At 37.3% G+C, this 12,500-nt stretch overlaps 1 long non-coding RNA gene across 1 annotated transcript in view; it reads right to left on the bottom strand.

Moving 5' to 3' along the window:
• Positions 1–8,243: 8,243 nt before the first annotated feature.
• The window catches only part of LOC136839725 (uncharacterized), a 5,465-nt gene continuing 1,208 nt past the window's right edge, over positions 8,244–12,500 (bottom strand). The window contains exons 2-4 of the long non-coding RNA XR_010853439.1: positions 10,075–10,209; positions 9,172–9,297; positions 8,244–8,372 (exon numbers count right to left, since the gene is read on the bottom strand). This is a non-coding gene — a long non-coding RNA (uncharacterized lncRNA). The remainder of the gene's footprint in view (positions 8,373–9,171; positions 9,298–10,074; positions 10,210–12,500) is intronic.

The following is a 12,500-nucleotide window of genomic DNA, read 5'->3' as shown; positions in this document are numbered from 1 at the left end:
TCATGGGTATGCATATGTACAGGGTATATACTTTGGTTAGCTCAGCCATGTTACATTCAGTGAAAAGCAAGTAATGAACTTGACATTTCTTTTCATTCCTGACACTGAATTACCATCAATCTTACACTAGGTCCTGTAAAGGATTTTTTTCGGGAACAGTGACGTGAATATCTGTTGAATATAAAAGCGGCCAACAGCTGAAGGTAATTTGGCTATACACTTTATGGTGGAGCTATTACAGGTACCCTGCAGAGGCCTTCAAATTCATTCATTAATCATGAGTAGCGTTCTCAGTGCACCTCATACGTTGCACTGTATGCATTATTTAAGTTTTTTTGTAGCGTCCTTCGGCCCTAGCTGTATCCCTTTCATTCTCAAAGCTGAATGGCCTCATATGTCCCAGCGCCTGGCATTTGGTCTAAATTTTATGTTCCGATTGTATATTAGTGGGAGGAGTGATTCACCCTCGTTTATAGATCAGTAAACATTTTATGACCCCAATAAACCTTAGTTGAATACATTAAAGCAGTATTCGGAACTAATGTCAAGGGCACTTGCTATTTCAAATACAAAAATGTGTCTTGGGAATTTTGTGGACGGTGAAGTGACGTTGAATGTATTGGGAGAGGTTCGTTCATATCCTGACCTAAGTAAGTTTTGTTTTTATATGGTCAAATCTTAGATTTAGTGGAGCCTTTGTTGTTGTCTTGCTTTAACGTGAACACTGTTGTTTGGATACAAGCATTGTAATATGGTCAAGGAAATACTGTATAATTTTGTAAGAGTGATCCCTTGCTCCTTGCTTGAAACACCATTAGGCTGAGGAAAAGTCTGAAATCTGTGATAGTCTCATCTTCCTTTTTCGAGTTTTTATTTGAAATTTACACATTCAAACTTCTCGGGTTTGGAGTATGAGGGGTTCATCAAAAGCATCAAAGTACAGGGTTCATATACCATACTTTCTTACAGTCTTTTACACACACACACACACACACACGCGCGCGCGCGCGCGCGCGCACGCACGTAAATTTGAGGCCGCACACAAAATTCAATGTGCAGTCATTTAAACGAGAATACTTGAGGACTGATTTGTGGAGGAACATTGCTTTGGCAGTTGTGTGTTCTAACTACAAGACACGAAATCTGTTGATTTTTATGCACGGGTGTCACCGGTACACCCGAATGATTATTGGTGTCCTCAGGTGCGGGTTTAATTCTTTAGTGGTAAGGTCAATAGTTTTAGGGGCAGTGTGTGAACATTATAAACCCTTTAATATGAATTCTGTTCACTTGGGAAGCAACCCAATAGCCAGATATATTCAGAAATGGTATGGATTCCTCTGGGGAATCATGACATGCAGTATCCGGGACCTTTAGATTTTGTCGGTAGGTTCACCACATAGGCGCAAAGCATAACGGTCAACCATTTCCTACGCATACCTAATTCGGTATCACTCATTTAATTCAGCTTAATAGTTTGAGAACGGATAAATTCTGAAAAATCAAGTTTTGTAGGGAAATTCATTATCGAAAGTCAGTAAAACGTGATCATTTTGTAAATAGGTTGAGAAAGCCATATCTGAATGATGCCTTGGTATAATAACTTCGGAATTTCACTACATAGAAGTACGGAGAATATGATCATCAACGACCCACTGTTACTGTTGGTTTAGGTTGTCCATGATGTCCATGATGCTTTGATATTCGCAATTAAAACTTACGCATAACTTACTGTACTATATACATTATACGAAAGGAAAACGATATCAATGAATAATGTGAAATATCCCAATGAATGTGACAAGCGTCAATTATTGTATTAACGCACATTTTTCTTTTAAAGCTTTAAATCGTGTTAATATATCCTCTGGACCGGCACACATATTACGGGGCACCGAAGTAATGAAAAAGTCTGAAATTTTTTTAAAATTCCTTTTTTTTATAATTTTTTTTAGGCAATGATTCACAGGATAGTTACTACGATATGGATCCTTGAGGATTTGTTCAACTTATATCCGACTCTTCACTCGTTAAAGTTATTCAGGTCCATTTATTGCAGGTGAACTCCGATGACTTCGAATATTTCCTTAATTATAATTATATTCTAATTAGCCCACAGCTTTCCCAGTAATTTTGATACGTACAATTCCTTCCCTAGCTTCCCGAAATGTAAGTGAGCATCAAATCAGAGCGACTCAGAGGGGCTAATCTTTAAGTTCAAATTAATTTAGCTTGTCCTTCTTGAAGACGATCGGTCATTTTGATGAAATTTTACAGCGCGTCTTGCTTATGTCAAGTACGCCAATCAACTTTCAAAGAGACGCGCCTATTAATATTCTAATTATCTTTGCTTAATGGCGATGACTGTCAATTTGTGCTGTCCACCACATATTCCTGGTTAGTTAGGCTAAGGTGTAATACATCTGGCCCACAGCAGAATATTGGACTATCTTCATTTGAATTCTGATAGACTAATGAGTCATATTTTTACTACCCATCACTTGTGCGATTTTTTCCATTGACTTTTTCCAAAAGGTAAATGTCAAGTGGGTCCAAAATTACCGGCGGAGGACTGTTGGTCTTCCCTTGGAAAGAAGATCGTTATTAGATTTGGTAAAGAAGTGAGGATGCGGGGAGAAGAAGCATGTTTTTTTGGGGAGGGCCACTGCCAGTGAGTCACATTAAGCCCCGGGAGATCACAGGAGCGAGTCACAGTCTTCGTCATATGTACGTACAGTTTGCTCTCCTGAATCTATTTAAATGATTTCACTATGATGTTTAATGATGGTTTGGCAAATTACAAAAGACAAGAACACGACGGCCAGACAGAATAATGTTTTTGAAATCAACTAGACCGAATTTGCATACGAAAGTAGGATTATACGTTAACCTAGTACTGGCTGTATTGCTATACAGACATGGATCATGATGTGATCATGAAACTATATTTATAAAAGAGTTTGATTGTTTGGGAATAAGGCTTCATGAAGAATATTAGGAGGCAGGATAATAAGAAATGGTACCATGAGGGAACTGACAGGAGTTTTGTACGTAGATGAGATGATGGTGAAGGGAGGTTGGTAATGGCTTGGCCATGTCTTGGAGAGAATAGCACGAGGTACTGTTAGTTATGTCCCTAGGTGCACCAGAAGAGTTGGAAGACCCACTGAGCCGGTGCTGATGTCCTGTTTGTCAGGACGCTTGTTTCCAACCTTCAACAGCTGGTATAGGTTCATTCCATAAGGATACGCAAACAATTCTTGGAAGCCAAAGGAAACTATATTTTGAGACAAATTACAATAACTTCAAATCAGTAAGTCAAAGGAAATGTATTTTGAAGCAAATTACAATAACTTCAAATCATGGAAGTCAGAGGAAGCTTATTTTGAGGCAAATTACAATAACTTCATGTCGAAGCAAATACAAATTTTGAGTTAGCACCAATCGCGTGACTCTTTAGTAACAACGGGATTATGTCTCAGAAGAAGTTAACAGAAAATCCGATGAGCGTCACTAATGAAGAGAAATATACACGATGACTTCGTTGTTGCACAGGAAGATCCCCTTCAGGGTAAGCAGTAGAGTAGTATGGCCATGCTGCTTCTTATTACCCTATAAAAGCCAAGGTAGGATTAGTAACTTATTTGTTAAGCTAAATTTTAGAATTTAGCCAGATATGTTTTTGTATAGATTGAAATTACAAGTTTACTGTGTGATGCAGTTTTATTATTAGATAAACTCCTTGAAGTTGGAAGCGGATAGATAATGCAATACATTTTTAGTTAACTGATCAAGCGTTCGTGAAGATGGTCAAATTCTAATCTCGAAAGTAATACGTAAAAGTATCATTATCAAAACAGACAAATGATATTTATGATAAACCTTACTGTTGAATAGGCCTGCTCTGCTTGCGAAAACAGTAAGTAAATAAAAAGAATAATTAGCATCGGCAAGAAAGGCTGCTCTCAATATCTCGTCATTTATTCTTACCTGAATACGGAACGCAGCATATGCAGTTCGGGTCTCCACAGCCACCGGAAACCATTAGACCATTACAGATGTGTTGCTTCGAAGGATCTGCCTTCTGCCGGTAACAGTAACCTCCCATATTGCGGCACTGACTTGAACGAACACATTCTGGCGGTAAATACAAATGTGTTAGACTAAACATCTCTAGACTCAGTTTCATTTGCATCAGTTTATGGGTCAAAATAATTTCAGAATTTGTGACTATTATTCAAATTGTCTGTGAAGTAAGAGGGCGCCATAGTAAACCTGTAATGTACTTTCTTTTGTAAAGAAAACCGAACAAACTTTAACAGAGATTTGATTTAGAAGAGAAGGTAATCTTCAAAGATATTGTCATGGCAACCCAGTTAGCACCGACTAAATAAAGACAGCAGTTGGTCCACTACGTAAGATTAGGCCCTGTAGATGTATCGATTTTCAAAGCCTCCATAAATTATTAGCCTGGGAAAAGAACTATCTATCGGACAACTCATGTTTAAGAAGCCGGGTAAAGACTAAATCAAGATTCATCAAAAATTCAGAAAAGAAGCGCACATTCTATGAGAGATTGGTGATAGGCTGTCTATGTGGCCTAAGGCGTCTAATCACTTACCGATTCCGCACACCCTATGAAACAATGAAGAACCGAGAACTTAAATGTATCTATGAAAAATACTTTTGAGAGTGCTTATGCTTACGGAAATAGTGTTTGCATGCTATCAACATTCAGGAAACCTGTGTGGGGCTGTTTTATTTAAACCCCTTCAGATGAAGTCCATGTCAAAACATGGCATCCAGTTGTGAAGAAAGTATGCCTTGGTCATTAAGAAATAGGTGATGTCTCAAGGTCTGATGCCAGCTAAAATGTTTCACTCCGTATGACAAATGGCCTGGCAAGAGAACCAGTTAGGACGAAAAATTTTCATCCAAGGGAGGAAGAGACAGTACATGAGGCAGCACCTGAAGCTCCGCCAATCACTGGCTATTAAAACACGCAATCAGGACGTACAATGACTAACTCTGAAGGTGATGTGAAAATGTTGCCCGAAGCCCTGCTGAAGTCTAGGATGCCCCAGCTGAGATATCATAGACTCAAAGTAGATTGGTCTAACCAACAGTTATATCTTCGTCCACTGTTTTTTTTTTTCTCCTTTGCAAAGGTAGCGTCATTTTGTGCCTTTTACTACATTGTGCTTAGAACAGAGTTCTAATTCCTGATGGGCACGTATCACAGGCCAGTCCAAGACAGCCCTCATTTACTCTGAATAAAATAACATTACCTCAAATGCTTGGGTTGGTAATTGTTTCATCCTTTTTAACTTTTATCCTTTCAATGATATCAGTAGAAGCGAGAAAGGCTGAAATTGTCAGAGGAGGGGGTTTCGCGAGGCAGAGATTAGATTAAAAACAACACTGGTCAACAGTATCAGCAGGACTGAAGCTAAAGTTATTAATGAAAAATCTTTTTATAATCCTATGAATATGAAATTAAGCTCAGACAGCCTAAACAATGTCCAGTCTGATCACCCGACTGAGAAACAGCAGCGATTCGCTCATACACAGCATCCTGAGCAGTAAGGCAAGAAGATCTTATTCTCTGTTTTTGCAATTATCAAGTGTCATCTCCAGAATCTGTCATTATTATTATTATTATTGAATATTATTGCTGCTTCAGCTGCATTTATTTTGTAGAAGACTTTTTCTATTTTCCTTATTGCGGACTTCTCTTCAGTGGAGGTGCGTGCTAACAGCTCGCCTATATTTGTCATTTCATGGGGAAAAGTCAAAATCTGGATTCTGCTTCTTTATATATTCTATACAGTTAGTTCTATACAATTGTTGCCGCGACGCGTTTCGACGAGACTCTTCTGTCATTCTCCAGCAGGAGCTAGTAGAGGACTGGCAGATTGCATAGGTCCTTCTGAATTTATACACGGGCTTCAGCGGGGGTCATGGATGGCGAATTCTGATTGGTTGCAGTCAGCGAACTTCAAGCCAAATTTCTGCGGCGAAGCTCGATCCTGACAGATCTTCGCAACCTGGGAATGTCATTCATTCCAGCGTTCCCATTGGCCTGCCGTTGCGTGATGTCATGCCGGCTGACATCATCGGTAGTTTGGCTGCTATTGGGCTGCGGATGAATGATGTCATTATCTATTCTTTCTGTCGTAGTCGGGGATTGTCTCGAAGGGCGCCTCGCTCATCAGGGGCATCTCCATTTTCAGGGTTGTCGTTTTCAGGTATTCGTTGGATTTGGTGGGTGTTCTGCATTATTCTTCTTAAATTCGTGGGTAGGAGCGATGCCTCCTGCGTCGTATTCATTGTTGGTTTTTTCTCGGCAATGAGGAGCGCCTCTAGCAGTGGGAGAGGGCCCTTTTAATGAAGGTCCTCTCCCACTGCTCCACCTGGCAGGACACCAACAAGGAATTCGAACGTGCTGCACAAATGTTGGTGAACAATGGTTTCACCAACAAACCCGTAAACAAAGAAATTCGAACTGGCCTGAAAAAATGGTACAACGGTGAGAACACACAACCTGCCCCCAAGATGACATAAAGATCTTTTATAAGGCCCGGATGCATCCCCAGTACCGTGAGGACGAGAACTCCATGAAGAAAATCGTCATGGAAAACGTCACCCCCGACCGAAGACAGTAAGAAAATAAATCTTGTAATTTATTATAAGAACCGCCGCACCCGTGATCTGGTGATGAAGAATAACCCCTCTCCGCCAGCAAGAGAACCCTCAAGCAGAAGAACGTGGTCTACCAATTTGTATGTCCTGTCCGAGGATGCCCCGGCGCTTATATTGGAATGACCACGATGCGTCTGTCAAAAGGATCTCCTGCCACGCCCAGGAGGGTGCCATCATGAACCACGCCCGTGCTACTCACAATATTTCCATCTCCGCGACAGTATTATACAAAATATAAGTATAATCGGGAGAGCCGCCGACCCTCGACGTCTGCGCCTGCTAGAGGCGCTCCTCATTGCCGAGAAAAAACCAACAATGAATACGACGCAGGAGGCATCGCTCCCTACCCACGAATTTAAGAAGAATAATGCAGAACACCCACCAAATCCAACGAATACCTGAAAACGACAACCCTGAAAATGGAGATGCCCCTGATGAGCGAGGCGCCCTTCGAGACAATCCCCGACTACGACAGAAAGAATAGATAATGACATCATTCATCCGCAGCCCAATAGCAGCCAAACTACCGATGATGTCAGCCGGCATGACATCACGCAACGGCAGGCCAATGGGAACGCTGGAATGAATGACATTCCCAGGTTGCGAAGATCTGTCAGGATCGAGCTTCGCCGCAGAAATTTGGCTTGAAGTTCGCTGACTGCAACCAATCAGAATTCGCCATCCATGACCCCGCTGAAGCCCGTGTATAAATTCAGAAGGACCTATGCAATCTGCCAGTCCTCTACTAGCTCCCGCTGGAGAATGACAGAAGAGTCTGTCGAAACGCGTCGCGGCAACAATTGTATATAACTAACTGTATAGAATATATAAAGAAGCAGAATCAGATTTTGACTTTTCCCCATGAAATGACAAATATAGGCGAGCTGTTAGCACGCACCTCCACTGAAGAGAAGTCCGCAATAAGGAAAATAGAAAAAGTCTTCTACAAAATAAATGCAGCTGAAGCAGCAATAATATTCAATAGAACCTGTTTAAAAGAGGGTCTGCTGCCAAATTATATTATTATTATTATATTATTATTATTATTATTATTATTATTATTATATTTCTACGTTCCTTGCTGTTTTTGGTATTCTTACTTCCTGTTATTACTGTGTTTAAAGTCATTGTAGAGTTTTGTAATTTTCATTATTCGTATTTAGCCCTCTGGCCCTGACCTCTGTAACCACCTAAGGACCCCAGATGGAAGTTAATCGTCTGCAATCTGTATTTTTATTGTTATCATTTTTTTTCTATTATTCCATATAATTACTGTCATTACCATTATTATGAATTCTATTTTTTCTACTTCTTCAGCAGCTGTGTGGATACTGCCGATAATAATTTTTGTCATGTTCATATGTATCTAGATTGTGTGTATTGTATTTGTATATTCCACGTATATGGCCCTGAGCCGCAATAAAGATTATTATTATTATTATTATTATTATTATTATTATTATTATTCAGTCAGTTTCATCTATTCGTGACGCAGGTTCCTGATATAAAAATATTTCTAGTAAAAAACTCACCAGTCTCCTACAGCAGGCACACTTGTCACCTAGGCAGAAGTAGGAATCTATCTCCCTGTTACGTGGTCCAACCTCCTTGTTTCAGGCAGTATCCGTTACGTTCTAAGCAACCCTCTTTCTCTATGCATATGCGAGTATCTGTGAAAAAAAAAAAATTACCAGTTCTAAGTGTTTTATGATATAATAAATGCAAAATTTTGAGATATTCTTGTGTTAACAAAAAGAAGGAGTAAAAGTCGATTTCTATGTGTGGATATCGAATTATTTTACCTTCTACTTTGTTCTTTATTTCCGAACGGCCTTATGAGAAAAAGAAATATTGATCGATACACCTTCATTCTTGTCCAAACTCCACTGTTGTTCCACTATCAGTCCTCCAATTATTTGTGTTATATTCCTCAATCAGTATCTTACCATACACTGTTTCATATATATATATATATATATATATATATATATATATATATATATATATATATATATATATATATATATATATAAATGAATTTTATCACATCACCGTGATTCGTATACAAGCATTAAGCTACAAACGTCCTTTAATATCCAATTCGCTCTACCTCAGGAATAATATATTTTCATATATGTTACCCGAAGGAATTTTAGTTGATAATAAGTTCGTCGTCTCGTGGGCTCGAACCACGGAAAATAAAAACTCAGGACTACAGTGACGCGAATTTTAACCACACGGCCAACAACTAAAAATTCCCCTTCGGGTAACATATATGAAAATATATTAATCCCGGAGGTAGAGTGAATTGGATATTAAAGAACGTTTGTAACTTAATGTATATATATAATATATATATATATATATATATATATATATATATATATATATATATATATATATATATATATACATATACACAAGCTCATTAATCTCCTTTCAAACACTACCCGAGGCTTTCTGTATTACCTGGAACGCAGCAGAAACAGTCGGTACCGAGACACCTGAGGTTGAACTGGGTTCCACCGCACAGTTGAGTCTGATTCTTGAGCAAGCAGTATCCTCCCACTTCCTTGCATTTTGGCTGTCGCTGGCCTGTGTTGCCGTGATTCAGGATAAATGAGGGATGGAAAACAATAGATTACTCTCTTGCAGGCTCACTGTTGCACGTTATAAGATTCACATGCTGAAAACAACTTACATTAACTCGGTGCTGTGTGTCTCTGATCATCTATTGTGAATGTGTGTGGGAGGTTGTGCATTATAACTAAATCATTCATTATTTGGTTAGGCTAACGGTGTCATAGAAGAAATCAGCTATTTTCGATTAGTGCTAAGAAAAATGAGTTTCCGGAAAGGCATTTCAACTTCTCAGACAACAGATCTTTTGGGTATACGCACTATATATATATATATATATATATATATATATATATATATATATATATATATATATATATATATATGTATATATATATATATATGTATATATATACATATATATATGTATATACAGTATATATATACATATATATATGTATATACAGTATATATATATATATATATACATATATATGTGTGTATATATATTCAGTATGTATATATTTATATATATATATATATATATATATATATATATATATGTGTGTGTGTGTTATATATATATACTGTACATATATAAATATGTATAATACACATATATATGTATATGTATATATATATATATATATATATATATATATATATATATATATATATATATATATATATCTGTATGTGTTCATGTATGTGAACTACTGTATGTGCGTTCATGTATGTGAACTACACTGGTAAATTTTCATCGACATCCTTCTGTACTCTTCATCAACTCACATCCATCCTTGCAGCAAGCGCATCCATCTCCGTGGCAATGTCGCTCATTGATGAGTCTGTCGCATTTTGCTAGGTTCTTAACGCAGACTCCGTTAGCGTCCGAGCAGACTGGCTTCGGTAAGCATATGGAGGTATCTGTAAGAAGGAGAGATTTTAATCAGAGTTCACCTAAAGCGCGAGTAACTTCAGTTTCCAGCTATTTAGCAGAAGACGCTATCACTTGTAACTGTAATAATAACAATGGCCTCTTAACTTTTCGAATTCGCCACATTTTGGATACGCTTGCCACTACAAAGCCTTAGATCCGAATGCAAGAATATGAAGAAATTTTAATGTCCGTAGCAGGATTCGAGCTCGCATCCGGAGTATCAGAACGAGGTCATGTTGCCGACCTGACCACGAGAAGGATTTTTTTATAATAATGCTTCACTGAAAACAACAAGGCCCTGAAAACACTACAAAGTCCAAAGATCTTTTTAGAATGTATACCCAAGAGTGACAAAGCTTGGTATATATATATATATATATATATATATATATATATATATATATATATATATGTATATATATATATATATATATATATATATATATATATATATATATATATATATGAAATATAAAAAAGTATCTTGCCTCTGAGTTACCAATAGAAGGATACACAATGATAATACACTGTGAATCCTTCTATTGATATATATATATATATATATATATATATATATATATATATATATATATATATATATATCTTCTTCTTCTTCTTCTTCTTCTTTTAACGTGCTTTTTCCCATTTTTGTATGGGGTAAGCACGATGCCTTCTTTGAAGGACTTTTTGATTTGGCGTTGGGGTAGACCTGTGGTCTCGATCGGCTGCCCTGCCTGACATCGCTTAGACCCCGGTAGCGTATGTTTCATGTATCATACCCGACCCAACGCCCTTTCTTCCCAGCAGCGAAGTTGTTGCGCGGGTAGGGCGAGAGTTCGAGAGACGTGTGAGATGTTTGTTATGTTTTTAGAAGGTGTTGTAGTGGCTTTGTTTTGTGTGTGTATTTAATCTGTAACACCCATTTGCTTTTAAGCAAACCTATCCGTTGATTACATATATAATCCCGGGATGTCTACACGGATAGCAAAGTGTCTGCCTCTCTGATCAGTCGGCTGCGGATTTGAACCCGCGCCACAGACCTCTACGAAGTCCGAAGCTGCTGCTGTAACCGACTGAGCCATAGAGGCTCTATATATATATATATATATATATATATATATATATATATATATATATATATATATATATATATATATATATATATATATATAGAATATGAGCCTTTCAGTCGAGAAACATGCCAAGCGCCATCCTAGGCCAAAGCATTTTTAATTTAACTTATTACATTTTAAAAATGGCACTTGGCATGTTTCTTGACTGAAAAGCTCATATATATATATATATATATATATATATATATATATATATATATATATATATATATATATATATATATATATATATATATGTATGTGTGTATATATTATGTATATATACATATATATGTATATATATATATATTATATATATACACACTAGTGCAACATAAAGCCCTATGAGTTTTTGAAATGTTCCATGAAATTGCCAGATATCATAAATAATATTAGTCTGAAACTCAGATGTTGGGGAACATGACTCTAATTGTCTAATTTTTCTGTATATTATTAAACTGTGGTTGTTTTGTTCCCGTAAATAAGATTAGTATTACACAGATGTACGGAGAACTTCAACATTCCTCCACTCATTAGTATGTCAATCTTAGGATGCACTGACCCGTCAGAACATAGAAATTCCCCAATTGTGTTCCGTGTGAGAGAGTTTGTTGATGATGTTTTCTCAGACAGGTATTGCACCACCAGCAGAACATTCATAAGATAAAAGATGGCATCTTCCTCCGTTCGGGAAGAAAGTACTGACAGACTTTAATTATTAGTCCTTCCACGTTCGGTTATCAAGATGGATTAAATTATCTGCATAATAAAAAAAATATGTAATTCATTAAAGAATTATTCACTGTAGCGTGAGTCTTGAACTGGAGAAACAAATCTACAGTTATGTTTTGGGAGTCGAACAGACTCCAGAAAGCTCTCTGTAGAGATTTATTTTTAAGAGTATGTACCCATACAAAAATATGGATTTGTTTCTCCATGTAATTCACTACTGTCCCGACAAGCATTAGCTAAGAGAAAATTTTATATTTTTCCCGAAAGGCTACTTTCCTTGTTGGAACTATTAACATTTCCCAACTGGGGTTGCTACTTGTCTCTTAATGATAATATAAGTAGTCTAAAAGACACTCAATCCACTAAGGCATTATACTGCCCTAAAATGGAAAACTGCAGTTTCTGCAAAATTTTCGAAATATTGAGATATGCCA

Source organism: Macrobrachium rosenbergii, chromosome 6, assembly GCF_040412425.1.
Source record: "Macrobrachium rosenbergii isolate ZJJX-2024 chromosome 6, ASM4041242v1, whole genome shotgun sequence".
NCBI classification, from domain to species: domain Eukaryota; kingdom Metazoa; phylum Arthropoda; class Malacostraca; order Decapoda; family Palaemonidae; genus Macrobrachium; species Macrobrachium rosenbergii.
This window is presented reverse-complemented; position numbering and strand designations above follow the sequence as displayed.